Source organism: Coloeus monedula (assembly GCF_965178545.1).
Source record: "Coloeus monedula genome assembly, chromosome: 7".
NCBI lineage: Eukaryota > Metazoa > Chordata > Aves > Passeriformes > Corvidae > Coloeus > Coloeus monedula.
In genome coordinates this window covers 37,862,817-37,887,188 of record NC_138787.1, presented here as the reverse complement: position 1 = coordinate 37,887,188, position 24,372 = coordinate 37,862,817, and positions in this window count along the sequence as shown.

Here is a 24,372-nt window from a genome sequence, read left to right as displayed (position 1 = left end):
GTCAATCAGATCATGATTCCTCCCCACAGCTGCTGATGGACCTTTGGAAAATTTCTAATATTGATTGACTTGGAATGGGAAGGCTGTTAGCAGGTTTGTGCCCTGAATTATCCCCATATCCATTGGTTATATTCTGCTGCTGTGGAAGTGCCTCACAATCTTCTGCTCACCTGGTGACTTGAAGTAGCAGATCCTCTCCTTGGTACCAGAATTCACAAGGATTTGCTGGTGCTTAAAAAATGTGTGGTTGTCCATGAAGAATTTGTTGGAAACTATTCCTTAGATGCTTAGAAGGAATTATAAAAATGAGTGATAATATAAGATCAAAACGAAACTTTCAACAGACTGGAGTTTCTTAAGGAAAAACAAAGCAGTTGGAAGGAAAAGGCTGATGTGTTTGAAGCCACAGCTAATGCAATAAGAAAAAAAAAATTTAAAAAGTCTTTGAAAGCATTGGTTTAGAACTGCATGAAGCTCAACAAAGAATTGCTAATATGAAGAGTAGGAATTGTTGGATAATTACATTGACGATCTAGAAAACAAGCTTAGAAATAGAGGCTTGTGTGCTGTTGAGGAGTGCTGAGGGATGAGAGATTGGGGACCGGGAATCTTCCCCACCCCTATTTTGTCTCCGCTTTTTATGTTGCATTTTGAAGAGTATGGAACATGTAAATCAGCTGTGGCTGTCATTTGCTTTGAAATGCTGCACATTAGTTTCATTAAAGCTTTCAGAGAAGCCTCAGCCAGGAAGTCTTCCCAATGGAAACTTTGATTTGTATTATTTTTGGTGGCTTTATTTTTCCTTCCTAAAGGTTACTGCCACTGCTGGTTTAACGGTGTTTATGTGATCTTATAATAAGTGTTATCACTTTGTATAATTATTATGTGTGATTAATCCTGTTCACACTTGAAAGCTGTGGAGTTTTTTTTTATTTTTTCATTTTTAACCGGAGGGTATGTCTTTAAGCCTTTGTGTTGTTCACTTATAATGATAGCTGACAAGAGTTATCATAAAGAGGGAGGAGGATGGAAACTGGAATAAATTGTCTGGTGAAGAAAGATTTCTGGGAATTTTTGTTTGGATTAGCATCTTCTATGGTAATTCTTGAGAAAAATGGTGGATGCAATGGATAGATCCCTGATAATTTGATATATTGCATGGATTTCTGTAGCAATCAGGTTATGCAAGAGTTTGGAAGAAAGTGCATTGTTCGAATTTTTCAATGATCTTTTGGAGAAATATAACCTGTTTTAAACAGGACCCTTAAAAACCCCCAACTTTTTAACCTTTTTAACCTTTTAAATAGTGTGAATTGCTCCCAGCATGACAGACTGGGGGTTTATGACTGAGGGGTGTTTAGAAGCTAAGATGGCAGGGGCTAGGAAAGCAGAACTGCTTATTTTTTAGGCTGAATGGATTTACACCTGGGCCTACTCTCCGTGGAGAACTTTGACCATTTCATAATGCTCTCCTTTAAAAATCATGATTATAGTCCATTGGCTTTGCGAATTTTGTAAATTTTCATTACTGAGGATGGAATTTCTGTATGTTAATGAAATACCAGAAATCCCATTGTGACCAAAACCCATCCAGAAGCAACAATGGTTGCATGGACACATCAAATGGTTCTCAACCTTCACCTACAGATTTGAGTGCTTGAATTGGCTACAAATAAGGCACTTTATAACAAATACTCTCTTGCTTTCTGAGAGCTAAAATCCACCTGGTTTGCAAGTCTGTGCTTTAATATTCAGTCTTTGGACTGAATTAATTTGGGAGTTGAGAATTATTTTGATTTCTGAAGCTGTAATTGCTGCAAATATTAAAACTGGTATTTGTATTACTTGATATCATTGTAGAAATTGGTATTTATTGTTATTTGCATCTGTACCACAAATGATTTGACTCTTTCATTTAGAACGATGAACGAGCATGAGCACCCGAAATACAGACCAGGTCCCAGAGAAGCCAAAAGTGAGAGAATGCCTTTGTAAACACAAATGTTTCCTCATTTTAACTGACTAGAAATTGAAAGGAATTATAACACATATTTATGTAAGAATTATAACATGTATTTATGAGTACAGTGACGCTGCTCTTTTATTTAAATGCATTTATATGCCTTTTTTAATATATATAACACCTTCATATTGACTTCAGATGTCAAGCAATTCAAAATAACATTTACAACTTTAAAAGCTAGTTAAAATTCCCTAGACCTCTCCACAGTTTCCATACTCCAGGAGCCTGAACTATTACAAGATACATTAAGGGAGATACCCCCACATTAATGAACAGTCAATATTTCATATATAATTGTTTTGTATGTAGCTGTAGGTAACAATAGCTAATCCCCACAACCAGATTAAACCAATTAACTCGGAATGTGTGGTTTTCAAAAGGGCTCTGACAATTGAAGCATGGGGCCAACGATGTGATGAAGTGAGAGACAAATGTATTTGTATTTCCTCGAAGAAACATTTATTTCAAAGTTGGTTATAATATTAAATATTACTTAGAGGGGAAAAAAGGTTTTAAGCAGAAAATTTAACAGAAGTGTGTGAAAAGTTTGGAGAAACTTTTTCTGGCACTTTTTAATGCCTTTTTAAAATATACATGAGTCCCATCATTATCTGGCATTGATTTTATTCATCCCTTTGTGGCTGTAGATTGTTCACTGCACTTTCAGACCAAATTCTGTCCACTTTGAGCCAGGTTGGGAAGTGTGATTTGCGCAGAAAGGGTATTAAGTTCCTAATATCTGTAATATTTATGGTATCATCAAACTTAAATTATAAAATTGTTTCAACTCAGATAACATTTAACATTGATTTATTGAGCTTACAACCTGACCAGCTCCTTAGGCATAATGTAAAGAAATGTAAGAAGAAGGGGAAATACTAGGAATAAACATATTTCTATTTGAAGGAAGTATAGCCTTTAATTATTGCAGTCTCTTAAATACGGAGAATTTCTCCATTTTTTACACAGACTGTAGTTTGCTATTCTCACAGGACAACAAAAAGATTAGCTACAATCTGAAAAGAAACTTCACAGTTTGGAACTGGCCTGTGTAACAGCCACAGCACTTCAATCTAATGATAGCAAAGTTTAGTCCACAATAGGGAGGTCATTAAATGAACATTTGTAATGTTAATTATTAGTGAGGGCTGACCATCAGGAAGGTAAGGAGTGGAGATCAGAAAATCCATAGAATCCCAGTAGGATTTGGGATGGAAAGGACCTTAAAGCTCATCCCATTCCACCCCCTGCCATGGGCAGGGACACCTTCCACTAGGATGGGACAGCCACAGCTTCTGGGCACCCTGTGCCAGGGCCTCATCATCCTCCCAGCCAGGAATTCCTTCCCAATCTCCCATCCATCCCTGCCCTCTGGCACTGGGAAGCCATTCCCTGTGTCCTGTCCCTCCAGGCCTTGTCCCCAGTCCCTCTCCAGCTCTCCTGGAGCCCCTTTAGGCCCTGCAAGGGGCTCTGAGCTCTCCCTGGAGCCTTCTCTTCTCCAGGTGAGCACCCCCAGCTCTCCCAGCCTGGCTCCAGAGCAGAGGGGCTCCAGCCCCCAGACCATCTCTGTGGCCTCCTCTGGACTTGCTCCAACAGGTCAACATCTTTCTTGTGTTGGGAAATGTTTAGTTTAATCTTCCCTGACCTTGCAGAGCTGTTGGAGAGCTCTTCTAATCAGACATGTGTGATCCATTTCCAGGCTTTAACTGCAACAGTGCTGAGATTGTACCATTTGCTGACCTGTGTGCCTGAGGAGTTGGTAAATCTTCAGTTCCTTGATAGAAGTTGTCAAATCCTATCTCAGTTCGTTTTCATCCTGGACAGAGGATATAAGTTTCAAATCACAGCCTGTCTTATTAGTGGTTGACCGTAAAAACGAACTCTTTATAAGCGCTAACTTTTGTTATGCCAAGATCAAAACCACAAGCACAGGTTGGGGTGATGTGAGTTGCTTCTCCCATTGCCTATCAAGCAGAAACTAAATTCAGCAAAAACATTTCATGTGCTCCACAAGCGACTCGCTAATTCCAAATGATGCATCAATAACACAATCATGGCTGCCTTTTCTTAGAATTATGGTTATCTGTTTTGTACTCAAAATATGCACACGGAGCAATTTCATCTGTGAGAACTTGGGAAAATTATATTAATCATCATAACTGAGTACAGCTTCTTTCTCAGCATGAGTCATAAATATCTTTGAGCATTAAACCTCTTTACAATAACATTAATTTAATCTATAAGAGGACACTGTATGCAATAAATTCCATTTACAAGTCTGAGTGGGCAAGAGAGAGAAAGCTGCAGCTTATTTTTGAAATTTTTTTTTTATATACTGGAGATTGGGAAACAATGCCCCAAAAGAAGTTTCCCTCAGCCTGAAATGCATAGGACTAGGAAGGGAAACAGAGCTTCCTGATTGATTTGCCTCTGTGCTATTGCTTAGTTTGCTGCCAGTCAGAAGCTTATATAGCTTAAAAGATTGTTATTGATTGTTCAATTTGGTGTTCATATATTTAAATTTTATTCAGGTTAGAGTGATGTTGAAAATTGGGGTCCACATGCTAGATTGCCAGCACAGTGGTTGACAACACAAATGTTAAAATACAATAATCCTTGTAGTATAAAATGGCCATTGACAGTCTAATTTCCATTTTGTGGTTTATGGCCTCTACTGAATATCTGATAATGTAATTATGCTTCGGTAAAGAATGAATCCTCTCTGGTAAACTGAGCTGTGTATGCAATGCCAATGTGAATTAAATAAAGTGACATCAAAGCTCAGTCAGGGTTTATTTTAGGAGCACATTTTTAAACATTTACTATGGTTTGTTCTACAGTAATGCCAGGGAGCAGATTTATGGCTGTTAGCATATTCATGTTGAAGAAATGTGTTACTTCATTCTTTTAGCCCAGGAGAGCAAACAAAACAGCTTCAGTAAAAGTGAATGCTGCTCTGTGGCTTAGGTATGAAAGTTTTCAGATGATGCCACCACCAGCCTCCCTCAGTAGCACAGAAGGGGAAGTGGCAGCTGTGCAGTTGGGAAATTAAAACGTAAAGAAAACTCCCCCAAATTATTTACATGCCCCACAAATGAGACACCATTTGTTTCTTGGCAGTAGGTACACGACCAGCTTTTCTGCTTGGCTCTTTTGCTGCAGGGTTTTTAAATGTATAGGAATATACAATATGATCCTACGGTTAAAGAATTTCCCCCTTTTAAATTCCAGTTGTCAAGTTTTGTTACGCTGTTTATAATGCAGTGAATTATGCTCTGTCCTATCCCATTCACTGCTAGCATAATGCAACTTAACATCAGGCCACATAACAGAATATGACAGTTAAAATTTAAAAGTACCCTCATTGTATTTGTGAATTGAATACTCAACTGCGTGATTTAAAGATGGACTGGCATCTTGACTCCAGAAACAAGTAATGTTACTTGAATGCATTTTTTTCCCCCTAATATATTTGCATTGCCGTTTTGACCTTCTTTCCAAGAGGAAAAAAAATAACCCTAAGCAACTGGCATGTATTGACATGGAGGTATTGAAAAGTTAGCGTGATGCTGCAGACATGTTTAGAGGAACTTCTGAAATCATGAATTTGATGAGATAGACTGAATCAGAATGTCACTTTATCATGTAAACAGCAGGGAGAGAGCCAAGCCTCACATGTGGATTTTAAATGTCCCAAAGCATTAGTATTAAAAATCCAGGGCCTGGTTCCACCCGCGATAAAGAGAGGTGTCAAATCACATCACGGTTTATCCTTCCAGCCTCGCAGGATCAGCACTGCACAGCACGGATTTAGAGCAGCTTGACAGATCCTTTAGGACCTGTCAATGATTCACGAGTCAAAGGTCAGTCCCTCCATCTCACCTGCTCTTTTCTGATTGCCAGAGCTGTTGGCCAATAAGGAAACCTCTGGACTTTTCCTCATACTTGTACCAACATAAATAATTTGCTGTTGCACCTCAATTCCCTCTGCTTTCCCCCTCAGTGTGCTTTGCTTTCAGTGCTCTCAGAGTCCACATCCAGAAGCCCACCTGCTTCACTCTCCAGCCCCAGGAGGCACAAGAAGAGAGGAGCAGCTCCCCCAGCTCCTTAGGAAATAGCAGGTACATGAAATAGGATTGGATAAAAGCACAAGCACATTAAATACAAGCATCACCCTACATGCCCATCCCTGGGCTGGCTCTCCCCTTTCTAAGGTGAAACATGGATTTGACTCCTTGGGTAAAGAAAACATCTTTGGAAGGAGAAGATGGAGGTAGCACATGTGCAAAGGCTTGGCTGGTTGTGAAACAATGTCCTCTTGTAAATTATACATGTCCATATGAAGATGTTATAAATATACATTCACTGTAGGAGTGTCTCTCCTGCGTTACACTTGGGTTGGTAACTTCTCGTGTAAGAATCATCACAGAGTCATAAAATTCCAGAATGATTTGGATTGGAAGACACCTTAAAGCCCATCCAGTGCCACCCCTGCCATGGGCAGGGACACCTACACTATCCCAGGCTGCTGCAAGCCCCGTCCAGTGTGGCCTTAGACACTTCCAGGGATCCAGGAGCAGCCACAGCTTCTCTGGGCAACCTGTGCCAGGGCCTCAGCACCCTCACAGGGAAGAATTTCTTCCTAATATCTAACTTGAACCTGCCTTCTTTCAGATGAGAAAGAGCAGGTTCAGAAAGAGCTGAGATGAATGCATTTAGATTGCAGATGGTGGAGGTAGCCAGTGAGACAGTATTAGTCAGCATGTTCGTGGTTTAGTCACTGTTATAAGCATTACAAATATTACTTATTATTATTTATTACTTATGCAATACTTATTACACTGTGCAAGACATTTAACAAACCACATAAAAGGCAGGGCTGCACCACAGAGCAATTGCTGGATGGACTTGCGGTGTGATAGATTGCTATTAGCTACTTGTTTGTGTTTCTTTGTGCTGAAAAAATTCCTAAAGGTCCCAGCCAAGGAGATCTCAGCTATGCTTGGCACTGTTCAAACACACCATTAAAGAAAGTGGTCTCAAGATAGGGAAAAATCAAGGATGGTGATGTCAGGATCTGCTCCTAGATCTTGCTCCTCATCTTGTATGAGTTTCTGTCATGGTGAAAGCAGTAGTAGAGATGAAACTACATCAGGGTAAAGCTGTTTGTAAAGCTGTCGGATGTTCTCACCCAGGTGCTGGGATTTTGCCCCACAAATGTGATTTCTGCTCTAAGTTCTGGCTCTGTGTGCGAGGAGTTTGAGGTGTCACCTCTGCATGGTGTGCACATGCCATCAGCAGCCTCTAAAATCCCAATTTAGGACATAAACCTGGGGTAAAGCTGTGGTACAACTTCTTACATGAGGCTGGATACTCACCTAAGTTGTAGCTGAAGGTCTCAATGTTTTAACACTGGCTCTGCCTGAGCCTTTTTTGGTGCAATCTTAAGCACATATGAAGTGCTGGCAGCTTTTGGCAGCCCAAACAATACCAGCTCTCTGGGCTGGCCCTGTCTATGTCCAGCACATTATGGATGTAGGTACTTGGCAAAGAATTAATAAACGTCACACATCAGTGGTTTGTTTCTTTTCTCTCTTTGAAATAATTTCTCCAAAGGATTGAGGTTGCTTGTCCTGTTTCTTCTCACTGTGAGCTCTTCATGCCTGATTAAAATCTCTTCCCAAGCACTGTTATCCATTAAAAGCTGGTACCTCCTTCTGGATGTTGGGGTTTTCCTTTACGTGAGTTGCTTGCCACAGCAGACACGTTCCTATTTTCTTTAGATCTTGCCCTTTTTGTAATGCAGCATTTTCACCTCAGACCTTTCTTGTTTTACTGTGTGTTCCCAAACATCTCAACAACACCACAGGGATGTTCACCCTCCACATTTCACCCTGGCATTGGTGCTTCCTTTGCAAACTTTAACCCCTTTGCAGGGATTAATTAGGAATGTTTGTCTCAGGACACAGCCATCATTTCATCAACATCCAAGATTTAGTGGGAACCTCAGGATTGGGGAGGGGGGTTGGCTCTTAGTCTTGGATCAGTCCCACTCCTTTGTGATTTCACTTTGTCCCTTCTGTTTTTTGAAGTATCAATCTTCCTTTTTCATAACACTTCTTGAATATCCTCTCAGAGTTAGGTTTTTCTGTCTAAATATTAAAAACATCCACAAGTTGAGAATCAGCTTTTGTCACGAAAAATATATAGAGAGGAAGAGTTACGTTTGTTTTTTGCTGGCACCCCTTGCTTGGAGAGAGAGTGAAACACTCCTTAAATCTTTTCCAGCTGTCCTCCAGATATTCAGTGTCTAAACTTTAGGGCTTTTAGCTCTGCTCTCCCTTCCTCAGCATTTTTGTGCCCTTTGAGGGTGACTGATCACCTAGACCTGCATCCCTGAGCTTGGCTGTTCTTGGGAGGCTCCAGCCATCAACCTTGGCATGATGAGCTGATAAAATCCAGGCTCGTTCAGAGCTGCAGTTTTTCTCACACCACTTGGTTTCTTTACAAGAAAATTTGCACAGCAAAAGTGCTCAATGGCAAGGGAAGGGGCAGTGGGAGCTAGAGGAATATGTAGTTAAAAAGACAGGCTGTGGGGAATACACAGGTTTGATTTTGTTCTAAATGTCTTATTAGACACGGTCCAGTTTTGTGTTTGCTTTTTAAAATTGTTTATTTATTTATTTATAATTTGAAATTCTACTGGACTGGGATATCCAGTCCCTTAACGTTTAAAGAATGAATAAGTTTGAGAAAGTCTGTGCTACAGGCTCCCCAGGGAATTGGTGCAGTCAGCACCCCTGGAAGTGTTCAGAAAAATAAGTAGATGGGGTGATTTGTGACACAGTTTAGGGGGTGTGGTGTTATCTGGTCAAAGGTTGGATTCGATGATTTTGGAGGTCTTCTCCAACCTCAGTATTTCCACGCTTCTACAAGAAACTAAACATTGTCCCTAGTAATTTTTCCTTTTCCTTTCTTTTCCTCTCTGTCAGAGGTGTTGTCTTCTTTACTAACACAGCAAAAGGGTTTGTGAACCTTACAGATGAGACTCCTCATGCTGTTGTCCCAAAAAATGAGAAGAATATTTTTTATATTTCATTTTAGTTGCATTTAAGCACTTAATCAAAGTTCTGTTATTGGAAGATGAGTACCACTAGATTTGGGCTTTTCAGCAGGTGTTACCTGGGCCAGGTTTGTCAGCAAACTTGTACTCCATCTTGTAACTTGTACTCCATCTGCTCCCAAATATTGGCACCCAAAAAGGCTCTTAGAGAGACAGAAGCATCAGTTTAAATTCCTGCTTTAACTGTTTGTCATATAAATTCAGTTTTTAGATAATCCCTTGGTGCAATAATTCCTTATTATGCATATGGAAAAGCATCTATTAAAGGCGTTTTTAACTTTCTGGGTAGAGTTTCTTTATCTGTATTTTACAGTACAGTGAAAAGTAATTAATTCATTCCTAGATATATAACATATGGATAATTTTTATGGATTTATGGCATATTTTAGGGGATGTGAAAATGCTGCAATTATTTTAAAAGTAATGCAATAGAAATTCAGGGCTGGTTCATAGATTTATGACTGGATTATATTTTCCACAGCCAACTGCCAAACATGGAGTAGATAAAATCTATGTTTCTTTTTGTCCAGTCTACCTCTTTTATCCCATCTCTGATTTACATTGCCACGTAACTACAAATAAATATCCTGAATTTGACTTATTTATAAATTGGAAATTTTGTGAAATGTATTAACCCTCAGAAAACAGTTCACGGTACTTAATTAGTAAAGAAAAACATACTGCACACAAAATGTCAGCAGAAATTACAGTAATAATCTATCTTTCAAAACGCTATTAATTGCAGTTGATATTTAACCATACATTTCTCAAAAATAAAAAAGAAGAGGTGGACCCAGCTCAATTATTGGCTTGAACGTCTGAGGAAGCTCATATCTGAGTAGAGGCACCAGTTTGGGGAAGTAGAAGAGTATTTATTCTGTGGGTAATATTTAATCTGTGGCTTAATTTTACTTTTTAGGGCTAACTCTGACACAAGGCTTTTCCAGTCATCACACATTTGTAAGCCTTTCTTGAGGAGCAGGGTGTATTTTAACACATAGAAAGTTATTTTTTTATCAAAACCTTACAGAATCAGAAATGGTTTGGGTTGGAAGGGACCTTAAAGCTCATCTCATTCCATCCCCTGGAATGGGGGGGCAGGGAGTCTTTCCACCAGACTCGGTTGCTCCAAGCCTTGAACACTTCCAGGGATGAGGCACCAACAACTTCCCTGGGCAGCATACGTAGTTTCTGCTGAACTTACTAAAATATGGACTGAAACTCTTGTCTAAATTTAAGGAATTGGCTCGATCACGTAGTCCTTGAAAAATCACACCATCATCGCTCATTAACAGCCCTGTGCGAATCCAAGCCTTCGAGATTTATTTTCTCCTACTTTGAAGGCAAGTAACTTTACTGACATATTAACGTTCTAGCTGTGAATAGAATATCTCATTCTGTTTGAAGGATAGTTCCCTTGATCCATTAAATAAATACTACGTGCAGGGGGAAAAAGGGTGTTAGACTGATCTGCAAGAGCCGCCATCTCTGGGCGCAGATTTATGGGGTAAGGGAGTAAAAGGAAGTGATATGGCTGTGAAAAGAGAAATGAAACGACACTTATGGGCACTAAATCCTCCAGAATTGAAAAATATCTGCAATTTGTGTTTAGAACACGCGGTGTTTTGTATAAATGGATTTTCATTGATAAATCAGTGGTTTCTGGGGGTTACACTAAACTGTGCCACTTCTGCCGATGCATAGGTTGAGAATTTGGTTGTGTTCTGGTTTGATTTGAAGGCTGGGAGCTTTGCCATGTTGGTTGGTGTCTTGCCCCCATCCTCACTGCCCTGGTTAGCGTGGATTTGCCAGCAGCTTGGCAGCCCTGTGTTTGAAGTGAGGACTTTCCACTCGCTGCTCACGTACGTCAGCAATCCCGGTGGAACTCGTTCACCAGGGCCTGTGATGTATCTTGGGTGAGCAGCTCGACACAGCCCTCATTTAACTGACTGCGAGGCTTATGCGCCGATGATTTCTGCTGGTAAAGTGTTATAATTGGATTATTGAAGTATTAGGTAAATTCAGTCGGATTTGCTGTTTGAAGTGGAAATACAAAAAATGCTGGGATGCTATTACTGCTTTGTCATACCTATTAACAACAGATCCCAGTGTTGCAGCAACAACAGATTTGCTTTCAACCGTTTGGACTTTCCAGTGTGTAAATTTATATCATTTAGGTGGGTAAGTTGGCAGATGCCTGTGACCTCCACGGACCCTGTTGGGTCACTTTTTAAAGAGCACATCTTTTATTACTTGAAATTTCTCTGAAAACACTGTTGTGTGATGTATTTTTTCTTAGAACAGAAACATGTCGTGGCTAAACTTGGAGTGGGTGTCAACAAAATGATAGAACTCAGCACATTTTACAAAATCTACAGTCTGAATGTCCTTATAATTCCTGGTTGCCCAGGTAAAAAAATAAACCAAAACCTCCCCATGCTATAAACTAACTTTAAATATGTAATGAATACAAACTTGTCTGTCACTTTTTATCATTCTTTATTAAAGGCCTTATTCTTCATAACTTTTCATTGAAACCTTTATTTCAAATTAAGCAACCTGTGACATGAAGGGCTATTTGGCCAAATTCACCCAGCAAGTGACAACCATGTCTGCTCTGTGTTTTAGAGAATATATTTAGTATTCTGCAGGTAGCATTTTCAAATGACCAACATTTATTGAGACTTGAGGATTTTTTATGTGGTTTCGAGAAATTTAAATTGAAGCAGGAATTAGATTAATAGTTGTTTGGTTTTAATATAGACCCGGTTTTACCTGATCTGTGATGTTCGGGTTTGAATGATTGAAGCACCGTGGCACCACCTCCAGTTTTCAGTGCCTAAATCCTTATATCTGTGTCTTCTTTTTATATTAATATTATTTGTCCTCATTCATGAAACCATGCCCTTTAAACAGCTTGGAAGGAAATCTCGATGATGCCTAAGCAGATCACGGGAGAGCTGCATGTCAGAGATGCTTTGAAACAGCAGTTACAAATATTCCAAAAAAACCCTACAGGCAATTTAGATCCAGATGCAAACTGCTCAGGTCTTTCAGTATAAAACACAGCATGGGGCAAAGCATCCCATGTGTTCCAATGTGTGCAAAATCCTGATAATGATTTATTATATCAAGGGCTGCAACCTATGTTTCCCAGGTGACCGCGAGCGAATGTAACCTGATTGTTAAACAAGCTCCCTCACCTAATAAATGTGCTTTATTTGATGTGGAAGGCTCAGGAAGGAGGTTCGAGGGGCCAGTCCCAGCAGTCAGATTCTTTCATGGAGACATCAGGGCTGGAGGTTTAAGCCCCCTTTCTCAGAAGCTGCCCTAAACTTTGGGATGCTGTAGATAAGGGGTCAGGAGATGATTTTTTCCTGAGGTGTGATCCCCTAAGTCTGCTACTCAACTGCGTTTTGGATCAGAGCATGTTGTGACCTGCTGTGAAACTCACACTAAGACTTGGGTGTTTTGTTACATTAAGTGTGTTGTTCACAGCTTGTGGCACCAGGGAAGGCATGGCAAGCACATGGAGATAAAAGAATGGATTTAATTTTCTGGAGTGCTTAAAAAAAAGTGATAAAAAGAAATATCTTAGAATCACAGAGTGGTTTGTGTTGGAAAAGACCTTAAGGCTCATCTCATTCTACCCCCTGCCATGGGCAGGGACACCTTCCACTAGAAGTTGATCCAAGCCCCATCCAACCTGGCCTGGAATTCTTCCACTTGTTAAACATAAATTGTTTTGTTCCTGTCTCACTTTTTGTCACCGTTATGTAAATACATGATCAAAAATCTAAAAGTAGAGGTCTGAGGTGGAAAAGTTGCCCCATATCTTAGGAAAGTCATGGAGAGCACCCAGAATGGATGAAATTTCCTTTGGACTGTGATGTAAAATTCAGATGCACAACTTCTGTCCAAGCCTGGGTTGTGTGTCCCTTCTGTGGGATGCAGCCTGTAGGGATTTGGGACATTGTAGGACCAAGGATGCAGCAGCTGAAGATGCCATTGTCCTCACACCATTGATCAACCCATGCATGAGATGAGTCTGGTGATTCTTTGGTTCCGGCTCTGGTGTTTTCAGGCTGTTTGGTTTCTAAAATAAATCCATCCTCGTTAAACTGTTCTTTGAAAAAATGACTTCTGCCAATTTCTTGTTTCTAATAATTTCCCATTGCAGTTAATAATTTAAAAAGATACACACACACAGAGTCTGGTCCACATTAGGGACTAATAGTCTGCATAAGTTCTTTATGAAGTCTTTTTTTTTGGTTATTATTCTTTTCAAATTAAGCATGTGCTAAAAAAAGCCTCCTTGTTTTTAATGTAAACCCTTTAAAAACCCCAAACAAAAAGGCTTTGGAGGGAACTTTCAGTGCCTTATTTTAGCCTGTGGCTGGTTTTCACAGCTAAGTTACAACAGCAGCACTGGTTTAAAGTGGAAGTGCTGGCAGAACTTGAACTCCAGCAAGGTTAGTGGGCATCACTCTAAACCCATAAATCTGGTTTAGGCACACAAAATCAAATTTAGACTAAAAATATTCTGCAAAACATCTTAAATGTATTTAAGGTTGACAGTAATTGTTGCATTGGTAAAGACCCAGAGCATTCTCAGAAATAGTTGAGGAGACACAAAAAAAGTCAAATTACCTGAGACAATTTCTGTACACCTGCCCCCTTCATTTGAATAAGTCTGACACCAGATTTCAGAGCTTGAAAATGAGGATTAGAAAGCATCCAGATATCACTCAAATTTGCTATCAGAAGATTAGAGGCTTTTAAAAATACTGATAAACATCAGAATGAGACAAAATATATCCAAGAGAGCCAAAGGAAGTAAGAAGGGAAATTGGAGACTCTATTAGAAATTTCAGATCCTTGAAGGCTGGTGAAATTTAATAAAGGAATTATTTAAAATTGGTCCAGGGACATATGGGGAAAGAACATATCGCTGGCATAAACTGTGGAGAATGTCCTAGTTAATATTTCAAGGAATCAAATGAAAGGTACACTGGGACAAGCACTGCCCAATTAGAGAAAGCAAATTTAATTTCATGGTGGGGGGGGGAGGGGGTGGGAAGTCCTCAGGTCTGACAGATCTGCTGGAATCCTTTATCGTTATTATCTCTGCCAGGAGAGACAAGGCAATGCAACAGACATCCTACACTTACATTTTGAGACATCCTTTGACAGGGTTTCCTAGAAGAGGTTAATGCTAAGATGTGGAGCCACAGAATAAGTGGAAAGTTGATTTAAATGGATTTAAAATTGGCTAAAAAACACGAAACAAAGTGTGGCACACGAACAATCAATGGACCTTGTACCAACTGCGAGGGTCAGTGGTGGGATATATTAGAAATGATCCTGGGTCCACTGAGGTTTATGTTAAAAATTACAGGGTGCTACTTAATGTTGAAAGCAACTTTTCAAATTTTGTTGATTGCATTAAATTGCAGGGAAATATCACTGATGAGAAACAATGACATAAAACTGCTCTGTAAAATCATCTCCTTTTGCTATCAATGTTCAAAATTACATGGCAGAGTCTTCAGTGCAAGTGAAAATCAGCCATTTTTGTGGTGTAAATAGCGCATCAAAGGAAAGTTAACAGACCTCGAAGTTTGTACTGAATGTTTTCAGGATATCAGATGACTCCACCACTGAATTTCCAGAAAATTTTAGGTGGGAATAAAACTTTCTAGTCCAAAAGAAACCAATTATGTAGCAGCTTTAATATAGATGATTAGCAGGTGAAGTTGTGAAATTTGGCTGACAGAAGAAAGAGAGACAGTCTGTGGATTTACTGCAGTTTATTCATTTATGAGCTCATTAACCCGTGATAGAGCTGGGAAAATAATTCATTTGCTCTGTTTCAGGTGAGACTACAAAAAACAGCAGAAACCTGAGAAGGTTCAATTTAAATTGCAATCAATAGGAACTCCTTGGCATAAAAGGGGAAAAAAAGGATCAGTAAAAATTGCCAAGAATTTTTTTGTTATTAAAACCTGAAGTCAGCTGATACAGTTGACCAAGGTGAAATGTTTAGATTAGTTTTGAATTATTTAACATTTTAATCTACTCTGAATCCGTTTCTTTTCAAATTTAACTTCAAAAATAAACCCCCAGCAGCTCCACTTTGAAAGCGTCAAAACAAACTGCGTCATTTCTGAAGCACATTTCATTTCAAACAAATATTGGAAAAAATCTCCTTCTTGTGGTCCTTTTTATCAGATGAGATCTGAATTTGTGATTAGATTACTTCCCAGAATTTTTATTTCTTTTGTGTGAAATGTATTAGTAATTAGAGAAAAACTTCATCCACTCTACTCGGGGACAGAGGGGGGGGACAACAAAACATCTTTTAGCTGATAGGCAAATAAAAAGGACCCTGTTTGCAAGCAAGTTTGAATTCTGAGTGATTTTACAGCCTGTGATCTGAGATAAATTACACCCTTTCCCCAGTCTTAATACACCAATTGAAACCTTTCAGAGCTGCTGAGTGCCCTCGTTCAGGGTGGATCCATCAAACATTAACTCAGCCTCAGCCTGATTCCATACCCTCCCCCCACTCTTGATATTCAAAAAAGATTTAAACCACATGAAAATTTGAGGCAATCTTCACTGATACCTGTGTGTGAGAGAAGCTGTAGTAAGAGAGGAGGTAGATCTCAAAGAAAAAAATCTATTTTATCAAGTTTTGAGGGCAGCATTCACTGTAGTTATTGATAACTCAGAGATGGGAGAATTTTAAAAGCACAGTTGTGTTTCTTTTGCTTTTTTTCAAGACTTTTTTTTTTTTTTTTTTTTAAATTCGTGGGCCTATCCTGCCAAATGTTCCTCTGAAAACGATAACAAAAGTTCCATTCCTGGAACGAATTGTTTCTACAAACCATGATCCCAGAAATACAAACATGGATAAATGGTCCCATTTTAACTTTGAATGCGGTATAACTTACTGAAAACAATCTGACAGTCTGCCAGCTTGCCTTCAACAATGGCACAGTACCAAAACTGAGATTTACAGCCGAGAAAAGCATCACATTTTAGAAATAATTTCTCAACTGGAAAGGTAAGAGTGAAAAAAAATCCCCCCAAATACAGCAGGAAGAGGAGACAGGAGAAGAAGTGAGTGATATCTCCTGCAACATCTTCTGGATTGAGCTGTGTGTCCAGGAGCCCCTGGAGAGGGAAGAATGTGGCACTGGTGGCAAAAGCCAGAGGCTGGGATTGTGTCCCCTGCAGAATGGCCATGAGGATTTACTAGAAGGCATCATTAAAACAGACCTGTAGAGTGGTACACTCATAGAATATTCTGAGCTGGGTGGGATCCACAAGAATCATCAAAATCCAACTTCTGTAGCTTCATATAGCTACGATGAAGGCTTTAGGTTACTGCCCAACCAGCTTGTACTTGTGAGTATTTGCTAAATATTTATGTCGTGACTTGGAAGATCTTTCTCTCCGAGTTCTTTCCTCTCTCCCCAAATCCCAGCTCGATCTGAGACACATTTATATTTGGGGATCAACACATTTTTATGGAATCCTTTGTCATCGACACAAAAACATGTTTTTATGGAAAAAAAACCTAAGTACACTTCTGACTTGATTGGCTCACAGTGAGAAGTAGATAAAGCTGCAGTTCATACACTGTAAGTGTGGTTTATTGTCCTGTTATTCAGAATGTAAGAGAAAAAAAAGACATTGATAATCTATTTCTACTTCTCATGAACTCTTTACAGGAGTACAACCCCATCACGTCAGAGTTCAAGTACACAAAAAAATAATATTAGTCAGAATATTCCCTCCCAAAGCAATTTTAACACCATTCAAAATATAATCCTTCTATGCAATATACCTCATTTAACAACCATTAGTGCCTTTTCCATCTCAGATCACATGTACCCAGTAATGATTTATTTCTACTCATTGTTTGAACTGATTTCGTTCTACCAATGGACCTGGACTAATCATGGGGAGTGCAATATGCAATGTGTGCTTGCCAGACATTTTTTAAGTTTCAGCACTGTACAATTTACAACAGAAAGAACAGAAATTATAAATGTTCTCTTCACTCACAAGAAAATAAACTGGAGCAAAATGAAAAACCCAACCAACCCCTTGACCAATTTTGCATTTGAGGAGGAGAGTTCATTTCTTACGTCTAAACTAAACCAGTCCCTCAATTATATCACAGTAGGCTGATTACGGGCAACACTACACAAAATCTACACATCTTGTTTGGCAGCGTATCAAATTAAGGCACATTGTCAACTCAGCCTTAACTATTTTCCTTTCCTGGGACTTCAGTCTTTCTGGGCACCCTCATCTCCCACTGGGCCAAATGATAAGATCCATGCTCTTCCCAGAGCAAGGGAAACTCCCACCTGCTCCAGCTTGTGGTTCGCTCGAGCAGAAACCACGGGAATAAACACCTCGCCATTAAACAGCAACGTGTAAACAGACAGAGTCAAAATCTTGCAAATGAGTTGTTCATTATGAAATATTCCCCCAGCTTGGCTGAGTGGGCCTTGCAGCTGAGTGAAGAAGTTCTCGGTGCTTTATAAATAGGGAAAGTGCCTCGCGGTGTTCGTGCAACTTCCTCGCGGAGCCGCGCGAGCGCTGCACCCAACAGATGATACAACTCCCAAGCCCTGTTTCCCCGCGATAATTTCTCATCTAAACTCCTAATTACACATCACTTCACATTCTGAGATATATAAATACATTTTTTCAGATGTACACTGTGCTAATGGTATGCATGGGAGAACGGGAATGTTCTTTGGCACGAGTGCTCAATAGCAAAAGTGAAAATCGTCCCTCCAAACTCTGTTTCAGAGAAGTGAAAGCCCCCAAACTACTGAGAAAAGTCAAGACTCTTTGCAGCAACCACGTGCAAAACCAGGTCTCGATGATTTTCTAGGTCCTGTGGTGCTTCTGGGGGCACGTTCATCAATCATCGTGTGAGGCAGTGGGAGCCCAATCACACAAACCACGATGCTAAAGCCAATATATGCTTCAGAAATTGTTTTTTTTTTTTTCTCAGAAGAAATCCAGTTTGTTTATTTGGAGACTTGGCACTATTAATGAAAATCAAGGAGCAATCAGCAGGGACCACTGGAGATCTGATCTAACTCAGTCCTGTAGCTGTACTGGAAGGGAGCCTACAAGGAAGTCAAGAGAGACTCTTCACCAGGAACTGTAGTGACAGGACAAGGGGCAATGAGTTCGCACTGAGAGTGGGTTCAGATTCAGTATTAGGAAAAAATTCTTCCCTGTGAGGGTGGGGAGGCCCTGGCACAGGTTGCCCAAAGAAGCTGTGGCTGCCCCTGGATCCCTGGAAGTTTCCAAGGCCACACTGGACAGACCTTGGAACAACCTGGGATGGTGGAAGGTGTCCCTGCCCAGGAACTTTAAGGTTCCTTTCAACCCAAACCATTCTGTGTTTCTATGAGGTCATTGTACTATCCTGTCCCAGGGGTACATGTCCCAGTTAAATGCACCCACTCATCAAGACGTGTCTGTGGAAATATTTTTATTTTCTATCATTGGTTAATAAACCCTCCTAGAAGAATTTCAGGTTGGCAATAGCTTACTATTACTTTTTTATCATATTGCTGTAATAATAATGGTTAAACTCTGCTTAGAACTCCAAATGTTTTCCATAACATTGAAAATGCCTCATTTTCATTGCTAAATCCCCAAATTTTTACAGGTACTGTGATAGGTGCCATCTGTATGAGGAGCTGGTATCTTTTCCCTCCTGAGATTGATAGGTACCACCATATGGTAGATAGGATGCTCAACTTTGCAACACCAAAGGCTTTTTTGGCGACTTTCCAGGAGCTTGAGGGCCATACCTAATTTGCATACACATTTACATACATTTTTTATTTTAGATAAATGCACACAGGATGGTTCGGTGAACTCGTGTGGCTTTCTCTTTGATAGATGCTCTGGCATTATTTGTTGTTTGAGTTCCTCAGCAATAAAAGAGCTGGAGTTGAATCTACCCTGCAATTAATATTATTTATTGATGCTATTGCTGTGCTCAGGGTAAGGAAGCACAATCCCATCTTGAAAAGCTCCTCTAATTATTCAAAGAAAGTTCCTTGATATACTATACAGGTGATTAGAAAACACTCTAATTTCACAAGTCCATGATTGTTTGGTTCAGGTTTTTTTCAGAAAACACATTTTCTGCAGCAAAATTTTGCATCATCTTTGCAAACAGTTGAAAGACAAGTGTGGGTGTAAAAGACATGACAGAAACAACAGGCATTAGCCCCAAACAGGTGCCCTCTCTGTCTATGGATTGGGCACCTCTGACCTCAGCCTAAAGTGCTTGTCTCTGAGGCCAAAAAACTTGGTTTTGCCCAGCTGTGATGACTTAGTTGCCATTTTAAACATGTTTTACCATTTAATTAATCCTCCCACTGGGCTCCACAAAAGGCTTATGGGTAACTGATCCTCCCTTTTCAACCTGAGCTGCTGAAAAATCTCTTGGGAAGGATGCTGATATCTTCAATTTCCCTGTCTTGTGAGAGGTCAGGATTGCCACAGGTATGCCCAAGGTAACTCATGTCTCCCTGGCTGTGTCTGGTCCCTTTGTAGAGCCCAGATTTTCAGTAATTTCCTTCTAGTGGCAGAATTCTTAGTAATAATATGGCATTAATATTAGAATCACCTTAAGAGTGAGAACAAATATCTCTAAGTAGAAGAAAATCAATGGAAGGGACTGCTGAGGGCGAGGCTGGGCCCTTCAACTCACTATTGCTGAAGATACAGCTCTCCATCCACAAGCCTCCATCTCTCAAACTCAGTGAGAGTTTATTGGTGTTATATTTGACCAGAAAAATTCATCAGCAAAAGTACTGTATTGATCCTGGTTTATATTTGAATGTATAGTCTCATTCAAAGTTATTTTTTTTTCAGGTCTAAGATAATGCTAAAGGACTTCATTTTGTTTGTGCTTTAATGAATTTTTTGTGAGTAGCAAACTTGCAGCTGTTGCTTGAGCAGGTATCCGGCTCTGAGGCTATTTTGAAAGTACCTAATTATTTGAATGGATTTATTATTCACTGAGAAAAACCCAAACTCTTATGTTTGGGAATCTCATACCTTTGTTAGTCCCTCTGGGAAAAAAAAAGATTAAAGTTGATATGTTTGGATGTGAAATTAAAGATGTAGAAATGTTATATGTGGCTACAGAAAATGGGAATAATGTAGAAATATTTGATATGAGTTATCAGTGGTTCTTGGGTGCTCTAATCTCCAAACAGGTGGCAGGGATGGTATTTTGTTAGGATATGGATACAGTAACTGAGAGTTAGGCAGGATTTTTGGGAGAAATTTGGAGGCTGGAACATTTTGGGGATCTGATCAGAGGCCAGGCTCAGATTTATAGGCACAATCAAATCCTATGAAAGAAATTGAATTTCAAATGTGTTATCAAGAAAATTGGTGTGCTTAGAAATGGCCGGAGGAGAAGCTGGGGACTGGAGGAGTAAGAGATTTCAGTGTTTTGGACATCCTTCTAATTCTTTGGTATGAATAGCAATATGATGGATGCAGCAATAACTGCAGTGCTGTAGGGATTTGATACCCAGAGGGAATCAATTAACTGGATTTTGGATATTGGAGCATTATGACCTTTGCTTAGATCATAATGTTGACAAGTAGGAGCAAATGGAAGAATATGAGTCTTTTCTGATTGTAATTGACTGGTGATATTGAGAGCAAGGTGGAGATCCAGATTTGCAGACAATGTGTTGATCCTAAAAGATGGCCAGAGAACAGGAAGTGAGCCTTGCCCAGATCTCACCTTATGAGATGGTAGAGGAGGAAAAGCAAATTTAGAAGCAGTTCCTGGCTTCTTTGCACTGTTCAGTGGTCAAATTGCATCCATCTTACATCTTCATTATTGATTTACAGGTGAGTGATGCTGTGGCTTGCTGCAGAGTGACACTGAGTCAGGATTTATTGGGAATGTTTATCTTATTACCCAGTCATGGTTTTATCCAACCGCCCTGCACGGAGGTTTGAGGGGGAGCTGTCGCCAGTGGTTCATGAATCACTGCTGAAGTAAGGGCCTCTGCTGCTGCTCACCTGTGGACTGGGAAGACAAGGGAGTCTTTTTGGACTGTTCTGGGCTGGAGGTCTCAAATGGAAAAAAAAATCAGGGATGTATTAGGTGTATTATGGTGATGGGCTAACAGATGGCTGAGCCAACTCAGAGTCAACTGAGCAGGGCAGTTGCCAATTAATAGGGTGGAATTAATGAAACCACAGCTGGTGTGGCCAGTGAATGTGGAAGGAGGAAACTTCAGGCATGATTCTGCTATGTAGCAGTCAAACTTGATGATCTTGGAGGCCTTTTCCAACCTTAATGATTCCATAAGTAAAGGACAATATTACATAAGAGAATGGGGAGAAGTTGTAGATCTCAGGTGTGAGGGAGGAAGAGGTTTTGAGTGTAGACTGAAAAGTATTGTGACTGGTGAAAAAAGTTCATGCTAAATATATTTCATCCATTAATTCTTTATTGAACTAAAGCAGACAACTGGTAAAATCAGAATTCTAAAAGCTGGATTTCTCAAAAGATTGCAATTTGTCTTTTATGCAGTTTTTCATTGCGACGAGTAGACTTGTACGCTGTATTTTACCCATATAAAAGCATTCTTTTTGTTTCTTTTCCTCCACGATCATGCCAGGCTGATGATTTTCCTCTGACTGCTTTTCCCTGGCTGAATTAGGATTGTGTGGCCAGGTAGCCTTTTCCTTTTCTCAGACTAACTCTAAATTAGATAAAGACAGACGGCTCTGGCCTTCACAGAAGATTTTCCTGCTGATCCCTGCATTTTCCATCTTCCGGCTCATCTGCTGGTGAATATTCCCAGTTCTTCTCTATTTCTATGAGTCTTACTTTTTACTGGAGAAGCTCCATATCTGAGGAATGAAGAATGACAGGTTTCATGGCAGCTTTTTCCGAGAGCCTGGAGATGGAGGATTAGATTTGTGTAAGCCATTTACACACTGAGGGAGTTACAAAGAAAGAGACAGATTTAGTTGCATGACTAAGTTCCCTAAAACAAGAAATAGTTTGGGAAAAGGAGTAAAGAAAATGTTCAAATAAGTGAGGCAAAGTCTCACAATTTACTTGAATCTCTGAATTGTTTGATCTTCTGAATATTTTTTCTTTATTTTTCCTAATTTCTTCCTGTTGATTTACTTATCCTCCAATTACTAATTGTCCATAAAACTCATCTGAGTGACTTTTCTTGATCCTGGGGAAGAGTTCTTTCATTATTCCTTTTCAATGGATTCACTGTGGTCTCCTACCCAATGTTCTCCACTTTTAAACTCAGCTTGTTTGGGATACAGACATGTATAAAAGAAATTACTTAAGAGTCTGGGTGAAATGTAACAAATGGTAGGTGTATTTTTATTTTTTAATAATTATTTGAGAAGTTTTGTTGAGATTCCCCTAATTATTTGTGATTTTTTTTTTTACCTTGGTCACCATGAAAATCTTTAAGCAAAGAGTTGAAGAAAGAATGTTGCTTCCAGACTTACTTTGCTCAAATTTCCTAATAATTCACTTGCAATATTATGTTTAGTATTTTTATGTGTTTTAAGCTACCTCACTCCACCGAAAAAAATTTAAATATTTAAAATCTGCCTCTAAATTTGGCCGAAAGTTTTAAATTAGACCAATTAGACTGTTACCCCCTTTCTCTCAAAGGGCCCTTGTTTTCGAGGTGCTCCACAAGAATTTAAACTTCATAACAGGGAATGTTTCAGGAAGACCCTACAAAGGTGTTTTGAATTCAACAACCATCTCTTACTCTGGTAATACCAATCAAGGTTTATTTTTTCCTCCATAAGAAAGGGCAGCGTGGTTGTTTTGATTCCTTTCAACTCATTTCCAGTGTGCACTTTGATAAGAATTAAGAAAAGGAGAGGAATATTTTTCCTTTAGGTTTTTTGAGGGAACTGTCCTTGCAAGGAATGAGAATAGCTGTGTTTGTTACATTAATTCAGTTGGAACAATCATGCCACCTGCAGTCACGACTGCATGCTGTATGTTCCTGAATGAAGCCGTCTCTTTTCTGGCTTCCCAGAAACTCCAAAGTCACCGTGGGAAATGCCCCTTCCCGAAATATATCAAATTTAGGGGAAAGGTTGTGTAAACAAACAGAAATTTGTCAAGTGATCCATGTGGCATGGACTGTATTCCAATTTTGTGTGTTGTCCTTTTCAAGGAGTTTTTTCATCAATTGGAAATGAGAACCTGTACTTTCAAAATATTTTATTCTTAGATGAGAATGATGCAAGAAGTTTCTCCATCCTTGCAAATGTTCAGGGCCAGGTTTTATAAAGCTTGGAGCAACCTGGTCTAGTGGAAGGTGTCCCAGCCCATGGCAAGGGGCTGGAACTGGATGGGTTTTAAGGTCTCTTCCAACCCAAAACATTCCAAGATTCTGTAAATTCCAGGCAACAAAATATCAGGGGCTGGTAAATGGACATGAAAAAGAAGAATGAAACAACCTCAAGGTGTAGGGCTTTGTTTGATTGCAGCTAAATGCTGTTGCTCATTAAGGTTGAATTCCTGGCAGCTGCACTGCACAGACAGAGTAAAAGTACAAAACAATTACAGGGGAACCAATAAAATAAAAAGCCCTTTTGAGCAATGACAGCATTCAATAATTGTGTCAATGCTGCTTTAAAAGTTTTAGCTTCTACAGCATCTCCAGTCCCAAAGTGTCTCATCTGCTTTCTAATTTTCCACAAGATGCTTTTAATATTTTGAGATTGATATTGAACCACAGGGGTCTAAAAGGTTTCAAAAGATCTTGCATATGCATTTGGAACCAAACGATCAATTAGATTAATAAAGGGGAATTGTAATTTATATATGAAGCCTGTAAACTCTTGCAGAGAGGTATGGAATAAGAAACCAGGCAGCTTGGGGAGAGCCAGGATTTAAGGTGAGAAAACAAACACACTCAGCAGGAAAAAAAAAAAAAAAGGTACAGTCAACACCAGTTTTGTTACATTAATCTGATGCTTCCTGTTCCAAACATGGGAGAAATGAGGAATTTAATACAGCACCTGTCAAGGTAATTATCATCTGAGACCAGTTGTACCTTGGGAATGGTTCTATTGCAGAAACAAAGGAAAAGCATGTAAATGGGAAATTGTTATTAATTTCTACGAGCCGTCCTGT